Source organism: Protopterus annectens, chromosome 14.part0 (assembly GCF_019279795.1).
Source record: "Protopterus annectens isolate FY-2018-M chromosome 14.part0, PAN1.0, whole genome shotgun sequence".
Taxonomy (NCBI): Eukaryota; Metazoa; Chordata; order Ceratodontiformes; family Protopteridae; genus Protopterus; species Protopterus annectens.
This window is the reverse complement of record NC_056748.1, coordinates 416,491,590-416,511,895: the sequence shown is the minus strand read 5'-3', so window position 1 is coordinate 416,511,895 and position 20,306 is coordinate 416,491,590. Positions and strand designations below refer to the sequence as shown.

Genomic DNA, 20,306 nt, shown 5'->3' with positions numbered 1-20,306 from the left:
GCACTTTAATAACACCCAGATTTATGTGTTTGTAGATTTCATTTTATTTTTTTTCTGATCAACAACATTCAAATTATTTTGAAAGCACTTATTTTGTTTTGTTTAGAGTCCCAGGTAGTTAGGCTTAAATTTCAATTGTATCATATTTTTGCAGACCCAGTGACCATTACTGTTATAATACATTCTGAATTTGTTTCCCATTTTGTCATTTTATTTGCCTCACATTTTACTTTTCACACTTTCCTTTCATCGTTTTTTTAATGTGTACTTGAAATTTCATTTGTTCCGCATACATTTATAGCTATTGTTAAGGTTAGTTCTCATTCTTATGAAAGTGTTCCCCTTTTCCTGATTGTTACTTATACTACAAACTGTTGTGCTCTTTTTAATGAATCACAGTAGCTCCCCAGATATACAGTTTTAAGATCACTTCTTTTGCTCAGTAACATGAGCACTTTTGGCTTCTCTAGGACTTTGTGCCCAATTTAAAGAACACATGGCATTTAAATGTTAAGTTGTTTATAGTCTGATATTAGTTTTTAAATTTCCCCTCTCTCTCTTTCTCTTAGTGATAATTTTTACTGATGGTGAAAATGACAAACTAACAGTATTAAATACATTTAAGGCTTCATCTGCAGTGACATGGAGAACTGTGGCTCATTCTACTTTTTCAGGTCCCTCAGTTTTCTGCTAGATTGCCTTGCAGTGAGATATTTTCTGGTATTAGTAGCTGATTTGTTTTTTTTTTCAAAACTGCAAATATACTTCTGTACTGCAAAACACATAAATTCTTGAAAACAAATTTGCATCTTCACTTCTATGTTTCAATATTCTCAATTCATGTAACATCTGAATATTTGACTACTCGGAAAACAACAGACAGTAAGGATTAACTTGTAGTCTATATGATGTGTTTATTCAGACTGCCCTTCTAAAAGGATTGTTTACTACTTGATATGCAGCTACCTGTAGGTAGGTATTAACAAATATAAAGCTCTACACCTCATGTTCTAGTTCTGTGGGGTGCCTTCCCATCTTCATCATCTTAGAAGCTATTTTAAGAGAAAAGATATAAACTGCAATATTTTATTATTTTAGGTAGAATGGATGAGTAACCATTTCTAGGTAAGTTGTAAACTTGCTGGAACTAGCCATTTATATTTAGAAGTTATCTAATGAATCTACACTGGCAGTTCTCTGGATCTAAAGGAAAGGCCTAGATATGAGCAGTGATCAAGTCTCATAGGAGCATTACACTTTTCAAGTGGGGGACATCACTTTCATGTCATTATTTCATATCTTGGACAGTCACCACATGTCTAATCCCAGTAGTACCAGTGTTAAGATGAGAGATAGTCATATTTCCTCTATCTAGATGACACCTGTGTTATAGGTTGTCAGAAAGTTACAATGTATATTGTGGTTTTGTGGTAAAAAGGAGAATATGTTATTCAGTAAAGAAATCAAAAAAGAAAGCTTGTTTAAGGAGATTTGGTGCTGGATTGCTGCAGTTCAGAAAAAGTCTGACTGATCCTTTAGGAATTATCATTATTAAATGCTTTTTGTGGAGGCATCAGACCTGTTTTGGGAAACTTATTTGTCATTTGGAGTCTTTTCTCTGGTGGTGCCTGGGGTTAGCACATTTGGATGTTCAGATAATCCTTAAGGAAGTTATGGTGATGTCTTGAGTAGTCAGAACTTTCCAGGGGATTCTGAGAAGAAGACTTCTCCAAGTTTTCTTGGACAATACCATGGTTGTATGATATGTGAGCATGTACAAAGCATTCACTCTTTTCATTTGTACAGCATGGCAGAAGCTGTATGGAAACAGACGTACTCTGTAAGTAAGATTTATAGCAGTATACTTACCAGCCAAGTAGTATGTACACTTTGTATGTTTTTTGCCTTCCTGTCTGCTGAGCATTATTGCCCCATGTCTATTATTCTTGCGACATCTACTTCTACTGCCCATATAGAGAGGTGTAATCCAGACAAGTGTGAAGGTTGTTTGCCACCTCACAAGTTACAGTTTTTCTAAAGTAACTGGCAATATTTTCATGCCAGCATCCCGAGGGACTGGCTTCACTCTTCATGACCTAGACTATCCAGTTTTCAAGGGCAGACCCTAATTTCCCCCATGCTGGAAAACTAGACACACCTGTCCTCACAGCTTCATGAGGTAGAGTTCAAGTTTTTCATTTCTATTAGGTTTAATCTCACCCTCAGAGGCTAACATGCACACTCACATCACAGTAGGATCCCACAATAGCTCCTCTGAACCATGTGCACTTCTGAATGTGTTCTGTGGAAGGCTACCATCACTGTTGTGGTGGTGTCATGTGCAAGTTCCAGTTCCTGTGTTGCATGTACACTGCCCTAACATGACTTCTTTCTTTGTTATCCTGAATAGCTTGCATCTCCTTGCCTCATCCCTCACTTTTCAGTGGCTTGTGTTTCTAGAATACACATGAGAACACTAAAAGGTATGTTTCTGAACATATCACTTCAGTACCCATGCTGGTAAAAAGAAGACAGGTATAAGTTCTCCAGAGAAAAATAAACTTTACCAAAAGCGAAACAGCATTCATAGAAAATAAAATTGTGTGGGGAAAGCACTGCCTCCAAAGTCTGTACTTTTGGGTAAAGGAACTTACCCTCTTGCAATTCCCCTTTCAGAGGTATACACAATTCAGTTGCATTTGATAAATTCTATTGCACTTGGCAGCTCTGCAGCAGTTTCAGTACTAAGCATGTGATGAAAACAGATTTAAAGACCTGCAATTTGGCATAGTGATATACTTGGTGTATCTGTGATATCTTTGCATTGCAGAGTCATACTGCTTATGTTTGCTGTGTGCCACCATTGTTTGTTACTCTGATATGGTCTATGTCTATTTTTCCCTTTATTTTCTGCCTGATTATGTACACTGCTCCTGATTCTGTGATACCCCTCCTAATTCCATTTTAGTTTAAAGGTAGTCATTGAGCTGTACTTTCCATCTCAGTTCTAAGCTGTGCTATAATTTTTGGGATAGAATAAAGTCTTTGCCTTATATAGAGCTGATCACTGTGTCAGGTGTCTCCCTTTTTTCCTATCATCACCAAACCCTTCTTTGTTGTCCACTACACAGCTGAACATTATGATCCATATTCCTCTTTTTCCTCATTATGCTGGCTTCTGGTGAGAGCAACACTTCTGGAAATGTTACCTCCAACCTCCTATCCAGTCATTTCTTTGTCCCCTTCTTCACCCTGCTTGCTACCACCTGAGTATTTTCCTTTGACAGGTCATTGGTTTATCATATACACCACAACCTGTATCCTCATCTCCCTCTTGGGTGACCACATTTATCACTTCTCCCACATCTTATAAAGTCTAAGCCCCACGATAGGATTCACCATAACCTCTTATAGACTTTTTGCTTTTCCGAGGCTCTTAATCCTTTTGATAGTTGACTCACCATTTGTAAAACCTTATTTTCTGTTGATCACTGGCTCCCATTCTTTTCAGTTCCTGCTCCATGCCAAAAGTCATCCTATCTGCAACTTTTTCCCTTCCATTTCCAAGTTTATTCATTGCTGTTTACTGTTTCTACTGGTTGTCTGCATTCAAATGCTGCAGTAGAAGCTATTACTATTCTTCCTGTATTTGTCCTATAAGCTCTGTCCTTTGCTTTGTTCTTCCCCTTCTGTGTTCCCTGTCTCACATATACTGTAGTGCCCCTCCTTGGCCCCCTGGATACCTCCCTCCTGTTACCTTTGTGGTACTGTCTCTAGTATGGCTACCTGTGTCTCTGCATCCCCTGAGAGGGTACACTTCATCGAGACCTGCCAAATCTACCTTCACTGAAATTCAAAGATGAAAGCTGTGAATATAGTATAAGTAAAATAGGAGGGCAAGCCTTCACACACTTCCTTTACAAAAGGCTTTGCTCTCTGCATCCCCTTACTTAATATAACCTTCTCTGAGGTCACACAGGTTTTGGGTAGGTTACATAGGTTTGCTGAAATGGGACATTACTTTGCTGGGACTTGATAGAGTGACAAATTGTTGTCCTCCTTTTATCCCTTGTTACTATGTTTTTTACATATTCTTCCACCTTGGCTTTGTCATGTTGTGTGTCTGCATCTCCCAGTTTCTTTGCTCACTTTACACTGTGACACCTTACTTGCCTGTATACCTTTGTCAACCTCTTCCATGTCCTTTTTACACTGCATTTCTCAGCCTTATTTTTCTCACATGCCTTCCTATCTACTGGCCACTTGCTCTTTCCTTCTCTCCTGTTTCACTTAGTCCTTTCTTGCCTTGACAAGTCAAGCCAATGCCACCTGTAGCTACAAAATTTCCCCCTTGAAGATCCCAATTCTTCTACAGATTCTGCATCCTCTTACTCCCTGAAGGCTCCCAGGTAGTCTAACAAGTGCATTCCGAGTATCTTACAGGTCTCTCTTCCTGTCTTCTTCTAAAGCATTTCAATTTATAGAAGTAAGGCAGTTCACACACACTAAACACATTTGTAACAGTGGAAAGCACTTCAGATTGTGGCAGTAAATTGGTGCATACTTTAATGATGCAATTTACTCACAACTGGCCAGAGCATTTAGTCATCAGGACAGAAACATTGCTCTGTGTCAGCAAATCCTTCCATAACTCAGACTTCTGACTAGATTATTCTTTCAGTGAAACATTACTTGTAGACTGTTGTGTGCCGAACACATTTTATATAGGTACTGCCTTACTATCTGTCTGTAAATGCTGGAATTGTTTAAATTTGTCTAAATGTAAAAATAAGAACATTTATTTATGTACTTATTACTGTTTTTTCACGGGTAAGTCGGATGATATACTGACCCTTTCCTGCCATGGCCCCAGCTCAAAGAGCAAAAAATACAGTAGCATTTTGCTAGTCAACAACATCATATACAAAATAAGTAAATGGTAAAATTCAGAGAGTAATAAGTTCCAATGTTGTTAAGGTAAGATTAAGAAGATCCAGTCCAAGTGCAGTGAGAGAAGAACAGAGAAAAACTATGATATGCATAAAACACATTTCTGTAATACAAGTAGTAACATAAAATATATTTCTACGTACATATGACCTATACTTGAATTAATTGCCACATTGTGAGGCTGAGAAAAGTTTCTTAAATGTATTCTGTTATCTGTGATATGAGGTGGAAAGTTTCCTAGTCTGTCTAAAGAGATACTCTTAAGTACATTTTTTGAAGCTTTTAATAGTTTGTAGGTTTTTGATGTCAGTAGGCAGCTTGTTCCAATTAGCAGGTCTGTATCTGGAGAAGGCTGTCTCACCTACAGCAATTTTAAATGGAGAGTATACCAGAGAATAACTGTTTCCTGTGCAGTTCTGAACATAAAAGGGTTGTCCTATAAAGATTGTTTCACCCTTAGAAGGGGCAGTAATTATGCTTTAGAACTGTGTAAGCTAGGGCCACTTTTCTTATATGTTTTGAATACTGAGGCTGATGTAGAAAATCTAACTGCTGTGGGTAATTTATGTTAGATTTTAGTAGCCCTATAATAAAATAAAATGTCCTATGTTCAATCTCGTTCCTACTGCTGTCAGCATTAAACAAGAAACTGAGTTAAAAGAGTGACCATGATATGTCAGCTTGAAGCTGACAATAGTACCATGTCAAAAAACTTGTAAATATTGTCTCTCTTCAACAATTTGTTGTAGACAGAGCAGAGGTTTAACCTCTGAAGATGTGAGTAAAAATCAGAAGTTTTAAAATCTAAGATATGTCTAGTGAATGTGCACTGTCTGTGCTCTAGTGTTTTAGACTTGCCTTGGAGTGCATACAAAATGGTGCCCCATGCTCAATCATTGGATTTGTCAGAGCTGTATAAATAGGTAAAAAGATAGATGCAGATCTTGGTAATGTGGTATGTCAGGATTAGTCTGATTGTGATTAAAGGCCTTTTTATGTAAAAATCCTTGGGTACTTGATTTGGTTATTACAGTTTACTGTTTAAGATTATTCTGAATTTCTTTTACTAAAGCACATTTTAGCACAGTTACAGTATTCATATTGGCTCACTGTATCATGTCATCATCCAGCTGTATCTGTAGGATTTTTTTTTTGTTCACTTACAAAGGTTAATAGAAGAACAGTTTTTGTTATCAGCACATTTCAGACAGCATGTTGATGACATGAATGGAACTGTAATCATAAAATTGACTAAAAGGAAAGGATTCCAACACTGAGCCATCTGTAACTCCACATGAAATCTTACAATGGTGAAGAGATTCACTTTATGCTTTCATCATAAATATATAGCTTATAAGCCAATTTTTATTTTCTTTGGTGATGTATGGATTGGTATTAAAGTTAATAAACTTAACATCTTGAGGGAATGTGTTAAAAACATTCTTTATCTCTAAATAAATGTCATGCTTTGATAGACCCCATTCCATATCATCTAAAACATTAGCATACAATTGGATTAGGTAAGATATACAAGACTGCCAAGCAGGAAACCCATGCTGGTTCATATTAGTTCTCTCTGAAAATAGGTTTAACAAAACCTTTTAAATGCTTTCCCCAAAATACTTGTGATGCTAAAAGAGTATGTATTTCATAAGATCTTTTCTTTCACAATGTTTATATATGCATACCAGGATTACAGATTTCCAGTATTCCATGACTAAACCTGTTTTCATTATGTGTTGAAATCATAAGTAAGAATTGGTGCTAAAACTGACTTAATTTTACTAATGAAGATACTCAAGGTACTACTTGGACCCTGAGATGTATAGGTGTTTACCTCAGATATGACTTCTAAAGCCAGCTCTAGGAAAATGGATGGACATATAGCACGCTCTAAATGTGTTTCTTTTAAATCCAATAGTTATTGATTCAACAATGCATTTTAGAACCATCTCCCAAGAGGTTTATTGTTTGTCTTTTCCAAGTCATCACTGAGTAATTTACCAGCATGTTTTAAATTTGTTGATTGGATCTTTATGGTAGCTCATGTTCTTGTCATAAGTAAAGCTTATTTCTATTATCAGACGTATTGATGGCTAGTTGTCTTTCCTAGATAACTTTGCAACTTCAGATTTACCTGGCAAGCTTGTTTGATGGTTTTCAGAATTTATGTTTATGTGTTTGTTAAAATGTGTAACAAACTGCTTTATTAACACAACTTTTAACTCAAACTTGCGTACTGTGACATTCTGTCGTGCATGGTGCCCATTTTCATATCCTGGTGGGTGGACCTATTAGGAGTAATACCCAGTAAATTATATAGCTGATCCAGCCCAGTACCATAGTTTACATTCATTCTTTTAACTATTGCTAAAACTGTTTTATTGACAAAATAAACCTGTTACTCTCAACAGCCATAGGCATGGTGTACATTTTTTGTATCCTGGTGACTGGATGTATTACTATATACAGATTATCACAGACAGTCATTTTTAAGAACAGTAACAAATTATACAGCTGGTCCAGCCCAATACTAGGGTTTACATTAATTCTTTTAACTATTTATAACATTATTTTATTAACAATATGCATTTATTATATTCAATGCACACAAAAATCACTTCAAAACATCAGTACTACATTTTAATACAGCAAGTACAACTCCCTCCATGGCTGTTTAGGCAAGACTTAATAGAGTTAAAATCATTCATTTGCTTCCTATCCAAATGCATCTTCCTTTAAGATTTATCTTTAGGGGTTACCATCCCTGCCTTCCTACTCCCTAACCTTAAACCACTGGGTACCCCTTTTCATAAACACCAGTCTCACCTACCACAAATTCTGTTACTTCTGTGCTGTACAATTGATCTGTTGATTGTCTAAGATGCTCTGTCTTGGGTTCCTCTGTAGACGTCTTGTGTTGATAATCGGCTTCTTAGCTACTCACAACATATACTGTGTTTACAAAGTTCTGCTGCTAGGGAAATCAGGACCCAATCCCAGAAAATACATCTTGGGTACAAGTGTTAGCTGTTTTCCTACCAACTGATTTAATAAATCCAAGACCCCCCTCAAATATACCTGGATTTGAGGACATGCTGAAAAATATGCTTTCAATCTTTGTTCAGCCCTGAAAAGCATCTCTAACATCCTAACAGAGATTGAGGAAACATCCTGTGTATCCTTTGTGGTGTATAAAAATGGCAAAACAAAAACTTCAAGACAAATATTCTAAACTTTCTTGCTTTTTAAGCATACCTTGGTAACTGTAGGACCCTAAACCACTACTCTTTGCCCACTATTTCAGTACACAAGTCCCTAAAATTGAAACCCGCTTGAGACTTGATATCCTGCAACCTTGTGTATGCCTCTGAAATTCCATGTCTTATTGTCAGTTTAGACCACCTCATGTCTAATAGCCATATTACACGGTGACTGTCCCATGTCCCTCCACATCCTTTCTCTCTTATTTACTTACTTACCTCATGCCAAAGTGCTTCTTTAACCATTGTTCTGGGTGTGGCAAACCACACCTCCCCAGTACCTCCTCTGGTCCATCACTGCTCCAGAACTTAGCATCCAGTCCCATCCATTTCCAACTATGTCCTGCTCAGTCTTTCCTTTTGGGTATAAAATACTCAACTAATCAAATCTAACACCCTTAGTGAGCAATTGCTTAAACTAGGTCAAGTGCAGCTTCAGTAAGAAATGTTATTGTTGAACTGACAGAGGAATATACCACTTGTCCAAGAGGCCGAGGCTTGCATCACCCTACAGAAAGTCCATAACAAACCTTTTTCAAGCTGAATCATATTCTGCCATTTATAGACAAACCAGCTACTTTAAAAATTACCACCTGCCTATAACATTTCATATACAGGATCCCTAAGCCTCCATACTGTGTAGGTATAATCTTGCCCCAACCACCCTTGGAGACCTATTCCAAGATAAAACTCTTCTTGAATGTCAAGCTCTAAACTCCTTTGGCATTAAATAAAGGATAAACAACTGTACTGCTAAGACCTTTTATCCATTTCCAGTGGCAGAGTCCTCTCTTCCATTTATTAAAGAAATCTTCTACCTTCCATATAAGAGTTTAATAATATGTTATCCTGACCATGTCTTCCCATGTATCCGCAAACCATAGCCCCAGATAATTAATCTTGCTATCCTTTCTCAAGAGTGGAAATTGTGCATATACTTTATCTTTATATCTCAAGTCTTAGTCTCATTAACTCCATAGTCTGACAGGTCTCCATACTTAGCATATTAACCAACTCTTCCCTCCTTATTAATGAGATGAGAATATCATCTGTAAATAGAGCTAACTTAAAATGCTGTTCCCCAATCACACAGCCTCTACAGTTTTATTGTCACAGATACCTGGCTAACAGTTCAACATATAGTGCAAATAACTGGAAGAGTGGACACCCCTGTTGGGTTCCTGGTGCCAAATTAAAACTAGTAGACAAACTTGAGATAATTGTAACCTCTATGTATAACCACTGACAACAGCATAAACTCCGTACTGAAGTTATACTCCTCAGCAATGTGAACAGAAAAGTCCACTCTACCCTGATAAATGCTTTTTTTAGCATTAAGGCTTAGGAATAGCAACTTGCCTTGCCTGTTTTCCACAATCGCCATCATTAATACAGTTATTATTCCATTGTCATGTGCTTCTTATTTCCCAACAAAACCTGCCTGATCTCAATGAATCAACAATGAAACCACACTTTTCACTCTTTTCACCAGTACAGCCATAAACAATTTATAATAATGTTTAAAAAATGATATAGGCTTGTAGGAAGACAGCAACTTTGGATCTTTTCTTTCTTTTAATATTAGAGCTATCACTCCCTGTTTACACAAAGGTAGCATTTGCCTTGCCCACTGTATGCCATTCATCATACCTACTAACTGGTCCAGCAGCCTTGTCACACCCATCTTCCATACAACAGATGTATTAGACTTCTTTTGGCTTGAGATCTTTCTCAATTCATTTTGTGTTATTGGAGCTGCCAAAATCTCATCCCTTCACTGTCTACCATGTCAAATCCACTTATCCATTTCGTACAATAAATAGAATACAAAGTAGGCTGCTACAGTTAGTCTTCAAAATAAAAAGAACCATGTTAAAACATTAGAAAAATTCCCCAGATCTGTTTCATTTCCTAGCAGGCATATCTTTCAAAGCAACTCAGGAAGAACCTGGTGGATCCAACAGCTCTTCTCCTTCTTCCCCTGAGTTTCAGCTTCCTGCAAAAACCCACTGCCTATCCTTATCCTGAGGCATACCATTCAGTTGTCCAGATTTTCAAAGACTATCCAAATTTTTGCCTTGCATTTTTAGTCTGTTCCTTAAAAAATCTGTGTTTTTCTGGCAAATCACTGAGGATTGACGTACTAAATGACACACACATCTGAGTTTCAGACTTCATATCCTTCAGAAAATGCATAACAACACAAATCCTGTTATCCTAGCAACATTCTACATTTATAAGAGCAATATTGAAGAACTGCCCCTATTTTGGGCCCTTTCCCCACCATTATTTTAGGCTTTGTCCAGATTTCTTGCATTAAGCAGTTGAGAAGTATCTCCTAAGATGAGCCTTGATAGTCACTTACCTGGATAAATGCATCATGAGGTACAAGTCTTAACACCACCAGGATAGAACACCTCACAAAAAAGTAGGATATTGTAGTCTGCACCAAAGCCCTTTTATGTCTGCATTGTCTTAAAGCAGAGCTGAAACTTCTGTTGTGTGGTTAAAGTAGAATAGTCCTATTTATTAAAAACACTTACCTCTCCCACCTTACATTGCTTTCTAGGCCTCCAAATACTTGTTAGGACTGCTGCTTTATCGCATATGACTCTAATGTGGCTATGGTCAGATGATGCTTTCTGAACCAGTTGGTTGGTCCCAACTTATATTCTGTGGGCACCTTCTATCAGTGGCTCACTTTCAGGTACCTCTGACCACATCTTTACATGTGTCCACAAAAAATTCACACAATTCATGCCTTCCAACCTCTCAGTTACTCCACATTATCTTCAAGGGAAAGTACACATTCCTGCAAGCTGCCACAGCTGTTTTTCTGCTGGGCAAAATGGCATTGGAGAGCTCCAACATGGACACCTTTATCTCAGCCTGCTTTGCTATAGATTTGGCCATTAACACATCTATATTAAAACTGACTTTTTGAAACTTGGCATGTATGTCCTTTAACACAGTTCCAAACAACTCAGATGTATCAGGAGCAGCATTAGGTCAACTGGTGCTCTAGGCAAAAGGGCTCCATGGCACCCCCTCCCACACCACCCGGTGCCCTCATCCTGGCCTCCCTACACCAAATAAATACTGGAAAAGTGTCCCCTGCAAGAGACGCACCCTAGACAGCCGCCTAGTTGGCCTATGCCTAAGGCCGGCTATGGGTATTAGTTACAACAGGACCCTACTTGTCCTTCCATTGACTAACTCCTCTGTGGACTGCTTAGTTGCCATCTTGGACCAATCTTGCAAAGAGTTTTTGTGATTCTGTAATTTCTATTCTTTTTATTTACTTTCACACCTGACAACATGTGTTCACTGTCCTAGTCTATGATTTTAACCAAAACCACCTACAGGGAAAAGCTAGGAAACTTTTACATTGCATTATGGAAGTAGCAAATCGATGGGAACCATGTTTACTTACACAAGCTCTGCCATACTGGAAATTCTCTTTCAGAATTTATCTTTAGTGATAGGAATGGAAATTTAGCATACATTTCCCAATTGTACTGCTTTCTAGACTGTATGCTTTTCACTTTCTTGGTCCATCTGGGAGGTTTATTGTGTTAGTACATGTTGTTAATAGTGGTGAGGCAAAAGTATAAATTAATACATTCAGCTTATAGTGAAAAAGGGACCAAGGATCATTGCAGTTTAACAAAGATAATAACTTGATCCCAGCCCTTGAGTGAACTATGCATCCCTTGTTACTCACCCTTATTATTTTTTAACCAGTAGAAAACTGATGATTAAACTTGTTCTATGATATGATTGCTTTGATTAACAGGTGATCTGTATTCTTAAGAGGAGGAAGAGTGAAGGCATTACTATGCCTAATCTCAGGGTAGATAATAACATTATCTGTGATATTATTGCCTCTAGTTGGAAAGTCTGTTTGCTGAATATATGAATGACTGATCATTATTTCAGGAAGACAATGGTCCTTGTACCTATTAGGCATATTTAATGGTGACTAGATAGCTTAAAAAGCATTTTCCTCAATGATAGGTTAGAACTTTTACAGAAACGTACAATTTTAAACAACATTTTATTAATTTGATGGTAGTACTAATAATCTCAGTAGAATTTGCATTAAAAAGAAAAACATTCAAACAATTTTTGACATCAACCTAGACACCCCTTTCAATGTATATTTTATGAAGCTGTGGTAATCAGTAAAATTATTGAGATGTGCTTTCAAGTATTAGTTGCCTAGTTTCCTATTCATACTTCTATCATTGTATGAGATAATATTATGGTGGTTTGTCCTTATTCTGTTTGTACCAGGTGTCAGTGAGTAGGAGATAATAAAAAAATCTGATGTTGTTAATCTTCATTCATTCCTTACTGATGGGTGTCAGTTCTCGGAACTAAGTCGGCCGTTATACCAAGCTCGCGCCAGCCAAAAAACTCTCAAGCTAAGTCCTTACCCATAGTGCCCCTCTCCATATTACCTCAGATCTCATTTGCCGCATACAAAACAAGACGTGTCAGACCAGGCTGTCAGCTAAGTCATTGAATTTTTTGTCAATCAAATTTTCTTGTTTACTAATTGTCGACTCCTTATAGCTATAATTCTCACTTGTTTTGATATATGTATATGTATATATATATATATATATATATATATATATATATATATATATAGTGTGTTCTAGTTTGTAATTGCTGTGTCTCTCTCACTCTTCCTTTCCCTTTCCTTTCTACCAAAGTTGGTACTCTATTATACTATTACTGGTACAGGCCTTTCCCTTTTTCTTACCATACTTGGTATTCTACCTTTCCTTAAAAAAAAACAAAACAAAAAAAACCTATACTCTGTCTCCTAATTTCTTCACTGTGTTGACTGGACATGCCAGATAAGGGTACCACGGACTTCAAGCACTGTGTTCAGTGTAGTAGAAAAATGCCCAATGTGGATAACCACATTTCTTGTGTTTATTATTTAGGGGTCCCTCACCTTTTGGTGAAACTCCCTTGTGACATCTCTAAAGGTTTCAGCTCCCGTACACTTGCGGAGTCCAAGAATAAATTAATGCTTAAAGGACTATTAATATTAACTTTCGTGGAGGCTACTTCCGAGTCTGAGGGCTCACCACCTCCTAAGAGAGAACACAAAAAGAGGAGCAAGTCATTACCCTCCTCTCTGCATGATTCTGAGGCTAAGCAACAGGAACTGAGACAGAAAGTCCATAAATTGACACCATCTTCAGCCTCCGAGGCCTAAACCTTCCACCTTGGCACCGGTCTTGGTGCCGACTATTTCTTCGGCTCCTTTGACTACACCGACAATGACCGACTATAACCACAAGTTCGGGACCAATTCACCTTTCGGCACTAACAATAGACGTCCCGGAACTGGTCACTTCCCTCATCTCTGTACTTCATATTGGTCCTTCGACTTCAGTGTCAAAAGGTGAAATACTCCCCCAGACCAGATATTCCCTCTCAGTGGATCCAATATAGCCCTTTCTTGGACCGCCCCACTTCACTTCATGGATGTCTACCCAATCCTCCAAGTGTCTTTCAGAGCTGGATGTAGTGAGGCTAGTGGATCAACTCTTGGCGGCCAGAGGACTTTCTACTCCATCCCACGCACCCCCTCCCACTCGGAGCCAAGGGATTTCATCCAGGGACTCCACAATATTTTCCTCCCTTGACCTCCTTCCTGGTTTCAGAGTACCCATCACCGATGCTAACCCTGGTTCCCACCTCTTCGGTACCAGTGGTAGATCTTACCACAGTACCGGAACCTACCCTTTGGTCCTCGGCTCTTTTTGAGCCAGGCCATCCTCAGGACTGAAATTGGTGTGTCAGCACTGGCTTCCCTGGCACGGTGTCTCCTTTCCGCACACCTGCTTTGGTTCTGGTTGCCCTGATGGAGCCATCTCTTACTGTGGCTCTTTACCTGGTGACAGGTTCTTCAGAGTGGGGTGTGATCCCGGTCCCAAGGTTGTCTCTCTCGGTTCCGGGCTCCCACCCCTCTTTGGGAGGACCTGCTTTCCAGTTGATGGAGAGGGATCTGGCCTCTGCTGCCTCTCAGTTGGTTCTCTCGGCGTCGGAGACCTATCACCACCCCCATCCTCTGAACTGCAGTTGACACAGCCCACTACTCATGGACACTGGGCTCGGGAACCTCAATCCTTGACCGAAGATACGAACTATGATGAAGGGGAAGGGTGCCCACAATCACCCCCTGACACTGTCTCTTCTAGAGACATCTTGGAGATCCTTAAACAGCGGGGTGATTGGAAGTCTACCACCCCTTCCCTCGAGGAGTCTGTATTCTTGCAGACTTTCTGATCCCGGCCCTCTACCTCCTGGGTAACCACGCCTGCGGTTGAACTCATTCAGTTCATCATGCAGCGTGCGTGGAATAGTCCTGATACCATTGAACCTATCCCTTGGAGGCCAGACAAAATTCTTTCACCCCCCTCAGGATAATTCTCACTGGTCTAAGGCTCTTCCAGTAGATGCTATGGTTGTAGCAATGGCCACAAAAAAGTGCTCGCTGATGAGAGCTCTACTGTCCATCCCGCAAATAGGGAGTCACTGGCGATTGACAGACTGGAGAAGCGGGGGTATTCTTCAGTGATGTTTGCCAACCCGATCTCCCTGAATTACCTGGCACATTTTACTCGACTCCAGAGAGACCTGATTACCAAACTCTCAGAGACCCTGACAGGAGCAGTGTCAGATGAGGTACAGAACAAAGATGCCTCACAACTTGCAACCCTGGAATCCATCTCTTAATTCGTCCATAAGGTTGATTTCACACTCGACCGAAGGGGCGGCTAGAGCAGCGGGTGCGGATGTTGTTACAAGATGGCTGGATGCATCTATGTGACTTCACGGACTCTTTTAAGTCTTTCTTCCTTAACACGTCTGTAGAGGCCTCATCCCTTTTTGGCCCAAAGGTGAAAGACACTTTAGTCAGGTGTGAAAAGGACGGTAAGACCTTGTCTGCCATGGACATGCATTTTTTCACACCTCAACAATCCTATTCCAGGAGTCAGAGGAGTGGAAAAATGTGGTACAAAAGCCCCAAGGTCTTTCCGGTGACACATGTGGTGAGTTTACCCACCGGGGCAGAGGGGGGAACTCAACTGGAAGACGTCCCTTCAGAGGCAGAGGGGGTTCGCATAACCAGGGGTCCAGGGATTCTTTCTCTGGACAGCCCTACCAGTGGTCATGAAGAGTGGCCCGATTGCTTACCTCTGGAAGAAGTCGGGTCGTTTTTCTCTGCACCACCTTACCTAGCAAAAAATAACTTCAGATTCTTGGGTGCAGACAATAATCACCAGAGGTTATCTCATTCCCTTCAACCATTTCCCAAAATCTTTAAGGCACATTCCCAACGTACCACCCAGTCAAAGGGAATCAGCAGCTCTAGAAATCCAAATGCTGCTTCAAAAAAGAGTCATCCTAAGAGTCCAGACCAAACAGAATCCGGTTTTTACTCAAGGTTCTTTTTAGTGAAAAAGAAAACAGTGGACCGGAGGCCAATTCTGGACCTTAGCATCCTAAACAAATTCATCCAACAAGAGAAATTCTGGATGGTCATGCTACAGTCTATACTCCCCTTCCTGGGCAAAGACAATTGGATGTGCTCTATAGATGTTCAGGATGCGTATTACCACATAAAAATGGACAAACACTCAAGAACATTTATCCACTTCCGGCTGGGAGCCAATCACTACCATTTTTGAGCACTGCCCTTTGGTCTCTCTACAGCTCCCAGAGTGTTCACCAAATGCATGGCAGTGGTAACAGCTCACTTGAGACTGCAAGGATTCTGAGTGTTTCCATATATGGACAATTGGCTCCTCACCACCCCAAATAAGCGTCTACTGGTCTCACCAATCCATTTCACCCTATGTCTCCTGAAACAATTAGGGATAATGGTGAACAAGGACAAATGCAAACTAATTCCTTCTCAAAGACTGGAGTTCATAGGGGCAGAATTTGATACCCAATCATGTCTAATCTACCTCACTCTTTACAGGATACAAAGAATCAGAGCACAACTCCTAGTGATAGTCAGGACAAAGTGCCAGTTCGAGCAGTCCTTCAGCATCTATAACAATGGTACCACTGGCAAGGCCGCATATGTCGCTTCTTCAGTGGCTTTTGCTAACACAATGATCTCTGCCATTTTTAATTTCTCTTTTGGGTATCTAATACCATGACGGGAATGGACCCCATTCCTAAGTCAAAGTACGATTAAAGTTCATGAAATTAGTATTGTTTCACTCTTTGATGTTAGCCAAAAGTGCTGTTCGCAGCACCCGTAATGAGCTCAGTAATGACTCCTTCTGAAGTTTGTACAGTGTTACATGAATTGGTAACATATCTAAATACAATTGTAAATACTTTTTTATAAGATCAGTTTCTCCTACTACTATTTGAACTGTCTGGGTATCTTTCTTCCACATGGTTCTCGTTTCTGCCTGCAGATCAAGGTATTTTATGACTTTGTGTCTCTGTACACAAGACACTGTAGTCACTAGGTGTCACAATTTCAATGATCAATGCTACTTTTGTCTTCTTTTCTTGGACCACTATATCTGTTTTTCTAGCATCTGTCTTTTGAACTGTTGGCATTGGGTGATCCCATGTGATATAAACTTCATAATTTTCTAGGATGCTTTGTGGCTGATGTTTCTAGTGTTTTTCAGCCACTTCGATACTGTAATGTTTGCACAATCTCCAGTGTAACAGTCTCCCCACATTATTATGCCTTTCAGTATACAGTCCCTCTGCCATTAGTGCATCTCAACCAGCAACAAGGTGTGTGACTGTTTCCAATTCGGTTTTACAAAACCTACATATGTCTGTTTCTCCCACATGTTCAATGGGCTTTGTAAACCAGCGTGTATGTAGCCCACTGTCTTGGGCTGCCAATATTAACCTTTCATTTCTTGATGTGAATTCACCTCTCTTTAACCATTCCTGCATTTGTTCTTGATCATCATGAGGCTCTTCCAGAAGTTTTCTGTACTTGCAACTATATTTATGTTTTTTTCCACATTTCTTGCCTTCTCATCTGGTCCTTCAGCTTATAGTCTTTCTTTTGTTTTTTAGCACATTCAGTCAACTTGTCCTTCCCTGTCCGCAGCATCCTTCTGGTTTCCGTAAACCTTCTGCCAGGAAACTTTACTTCAGCAAATGGAAGACATTTATTATATGGTCTCGTGAAAAAGGGATAAATCCCTTCTCTACACCGATATCAACGGTTTTAGATTACCTGTTGAATCTTCTTCAATCAGGAGCTGCAGCTTCTTCAATTAGAGTACACCTTGCAGCAATTTCTAACTTCCACAACAGTTCTGAAGACTCATCCTTAATCTTTCACTGTCTCTGTAAAACTTTTTTGAAGGGAGCACTTCACATTAGACCACCCTTTAAACAACCGATTGGACCATGGAATTTGACATTGGTTGTACAAGCCTTGACTCAGCCTCCCTTTGAATCTGCTGCCAATTGTGACCTAAAATTTGTGTCCTGGAAAACCTTATTCTTAGTGGTCATTACCTCAGCGAGACAAATTTCTGAGTTACAGGCATTATTTATTAAACGTCCCTATATGGTCTTCCTTAAGGACAGACAGACTAACCCTTCCTTTTTACCTAAAGTTATCTCTAGTTTGTCAGTTAATCAGATGATTGCTGTACCAGCCTTCTTCCCGAATTTCTCAAACAAAGGAGAGTATACATTGCATTTGCTTGATGTGCATAGACAACTCTGTTTTTATCTTCACAGATCTAAATCCATATGAAAATCTGACCAGTTGTTCATATTATACTCAGGGCCAAAATTGGGAAAAACAGTTTCCAAGGTTACATTGTCCAAATGGTTGAGAGACTGCATTTCCTTTATTTATCAATGAAACAAGGCTTCTTTACCTTCTAAAATCAAAGCGCATTCCACAAGCTCAGTTGCAACATCTGTTACTTTTCATGCGAGAGTGTCCATGGATGACATTTGTGCGGCAGCAACACGGGCTTCTCCTTATACATTTATCACTCACTGTAAATTGGATATGATCTCCATGGGGAGAGCATCCTTTGGTTCAATGGCACTCAGGAATATTCTTCCATAAGGCCTCCCAGGAAACAAGGTAGCTATGGACTCTGTCCCATCAGTAAGGAATAAATGAAAATTAACAATATCAGATAAAGAAGTTATGTTCTTACCATAACATTCCATCTGTGTTGTTGATCTTCATTCATTCATTACAACCCACCCACCAACCCTTTTTCAAAGACTCTTCGAAGTTCGGCTATGGTCCTATCCTAGGATAAGGCAGTTGCTCAGGAAAAAGCTTCCGCTTTCTCTCTATGGTCTATCCTTTCCTTATGGGCAAACTCCATCTGTGGTAATATGGGGAGAGGCATTATGGGTAAGGACCTAGCTCAAGAATTTTTGGCTGCTGCGAGCTTGGTTCAATGGCCAACTCGGTTCTAAGGACGGAACCGACACCCATCAGTAACAAATGAATGAAGATCAACAACACAGATGGAGCGTTATGGTAAGAACTTAACTTCTTTTTTACCAGGTTGGTAAACCTTGATTAGCTAAAAACTATTCCATAGTGCCCCAAGTTTTACCTATCACTAATGAAATATTTTTATTCTGTTTATCATATATTCCCAAAGAAAAATGTGGGGAGAATTACAGCATGCATACAGACAGCAGCTGTCACTGTTTTATGTAATTGCTCGTATGAACTTTCATGTTAACAGTTTGGGGGATCGAGGGATGTCCTCAGCAATTAATCAAACCCCTTTGGGCATGCATAATTAAATATGTTTTTTACTATCTCCGGCATTCTAAAGACATTTACATTCTAGAAAGCTGATGCCAGCAAACAAAATCATTAGATTATATTTAACAGGCTCATTGTATACTAAAAAGATAACAAGTCTTATAACACTCAGACAATAGCATAGTAAATGTAAGACAGTAACCTGAAATGTATTAATTACTTTGATGTTTGAGTCTCCAATTATCAGGCTTGTTGCTTATGGTGGATATCCCTCGAATCCCCCATGCCTCTGATATCATGTCATGTTTGCTTGTAAGTAGGGGTGATGAAAAAGATATAGGTTCCTTTAACTTATTATTACTGTGATGAGTATTGTGTCTGATAGTGCTTTCAGTTATAACTGGTGAAGTAAATATTTCAGATCTTTATGAATTCCCTCCCAATACCCTTCTTTTTATAAGAAGTGTTAACAGTAGGGGAATCTTGTTCTGCATATGATCATAGGATCATAGGAGATTAATACCAAAAAACACAAATCGCACCAGTAAAAATTCCCTCAAGAACAATGTGTAATCCAAAAATATAAAACAAGAGAGTAATACCACGGCAGGAACTTTAGCAAACTAAAAGCTTTAAAATGCAAATATGAGAGATCTGATGAAAGGTCTTTTGTTACCCGAAAGCGCTCATCTCTTATATTTGCATTTTAAAGTTTTTAGTTTATTAAATTTCCTGCTGTGATATTACTCTCTTGTTTTATATTTTTGGATCATAGGAGATTACTAGGCTATTGACCCTGAGATAATTTTAAGCCTAGCCGTTTCAACGGAATGTAATACTGTACTAGTCAGCACCCAAGATTGCATTTAGTGATGACTGCCCATGTCCAGGAGGGTTGTGGGTGCTATCCCTGGTAAAAATTTACAGTGCCCCATCCACTCATCCAGGTTCCTCTTGAAGAGTGTCATAGAGATGCTCTGTTTCACATGAATTGGTAGCCTGTTCCAAAGACATGACAGTCGTTGGGAGATAAATCTGACCTTCCAGCATGTCCTGTTTAAGTCTCAGACGATATTTAAGTCACTGGAATGGGTAGTCCTAGACCTATTTGATTTATGGATATGGAGTAAGTTCATTAGGTTTGGTTCTTGGGTTCTGTAGGACAGGCATAAGTCTCCCCTAAGAAGTCTATATGATACGGAGTGTAATGACAGGGATTTTAGTCAGTCTGCATAAGGCACTTGCTGGGTGCCTTTGATCTTCTTTGTTAGAAGCCTCTGATGTCTCTCTAATTGCTGTAGGTGCTTAGTATGGTA

The 20,306-nt window shown here is 39.3% G+C and overlaps 1 protein-coding gene across 2 annotated transcripts in view; it reads left to right on the top strand.

Moving 5' to 3' along the window:
- The window catches only part of FANK1 (fibronectin type III and ankyrin repeat domains 1), a 1,042,588-nt gene that overhangs the window by 28,257 nt on the left and 994,025 nt on the right, over positions 1-20,306 (top strand). The gene's annotated exons all lie outside the window — the stretch shown is intronic.